This window comes from Bison bison, unplaced genomic scaffold (genome assembly GCF_000754665.1).
Source record: "Bison bison bison isolate TAMUID 2011002044 unplaced genomic scaffold, Bison_UMD1.0 scf7180017863786, whole genome shotgun sequence".
NCBI lineage: Eukaryota > Metazoa > Chordata > Mammalia > Artiodactyla > Bovidae > Bison > Bison bison.
The window spans coordinates 10,013-11,333 of NW_011494358.1; the positions used below are offsets into that span (position 1 = coordinate 10,013).

A 1,321-nucleotide genomic window follows, 5' to 3' on the forward strand; every position below is an offset into this window, starting at 1 on the left:
CCTCATGGCTGGAGGACCTGAGGGGTTCAGACCCGCCTGCTCCTTTCTGGTTAACCCAGGGCTTGGAGCAGAGTTTTGACTCAGGGCCTTGCTCCTCCCCTGGCCCAGATAAGCCGGGAAACCACGTGACAACCAAGAACTGCAACTGGCCCCAGACCCAGAACTGGGAGGGGGCACCCCAGACACCTGGGTCTCTTGAGAGAATCATGGACTCAACTGAGTCCTTCCCTGTTAACCCTCTCATCCCAATGCCCCGGGCACCAGCACTGCTGCCTGGGTCTGTGTGCCTGTGCATATAGCGTGCACACACACACATCTGCCCAGCAGGGCCCCACGTGGCTCAGCAAATGGTTCAGACACATGGCTCCTTTCTTGGTCCCACAAAACAAGATACTAAGAAACCTGTCTCTTACTGTCCATGCACGCAGGCTTGGTTGTTTCAGTCATGTCCAAGTTTTTGTGACACCGGGGACTGTAGCCAACTAGGCTCCTCTGTCTATGGAATTTTCCCGGGAAGAATACCGGAGTGGGTTGCCATTTCCTTTCTAACCCAGTCTCCTGAACTGGCAGTTAGATTCTTTACCACTCAGCCACCTGGGAAACCTGTCTCTTACAATAACTCCCGCAAAACCTGAACTACACTAGCTTTTTGCTTTTTGCAGGCTCTAACTGAAATTTTATCATTTAGGAAATTAGACACATTCTCATCGTCCCACAGGGAAACTGACCTCAGTGCTCCTTGTTCCTCTCCTACAAGGTAAAGCTCAGGTGCCACTTTGGCTTTACCTCTGCCCTTAAACGAGGTGCTTGAACTCACTTGTCTCATGAAACAAAAGACTCCAGAAAACATCACAGGCAGAAGAACTTTATTTGTCAATTTCAACCAAAATATGGAGAACTCTGTCCAACCTCCACAGCTTCCTGAGGTCCCTCCTTCCCACCCCAGACAGAATAGTGGCAGCACCTTGCTGCATGAAAGACAGCAGCCGTGGCCTTGGCAAGGTTTCTGGCTCCACTTTCGTGAAAGGGCAGAGAAGCACAGCCCAAACCCCTCCACTGGGACGCAGCCCAGGTCAACAGCGGCAGTCACATCTGACCCTCGGCACAGCAGCAAGCCCAGCACTCATCCTGGCTCCCGAGCCTTCCCAAGGTGACCCTGCCTGAGCCAGGGCGGGCAGCCCTCCTGGGCCCCTCAATCCCCACCCTGGGGAGGTGTGCAATGATGAACAGAGTCCTCAGGTCTCTGGCAGGTGGAGGAGGGTTCCAGAAGTGGTGGAGACACTGTGCAAGAGAAAGACAAGGCTGGAGCCGGGTTCCTGAG

At 53.8% G+C, this 1,321-nt stretch overlaps 1 protein-coding gene across 1 annotated transcript in view; it reads right to left on the bottom strand.

Moving 5' to 3' along the window:
- Nucleotides 1-1,321, bottom strand: part of LOC104983996 (complement C4-A-like) — an 11,460-nt gene that overhangs the window by 9,512 nt on the left and 627 nt on the right. The gene's annotated exons all lie outside the window — the stretch shown is intronic.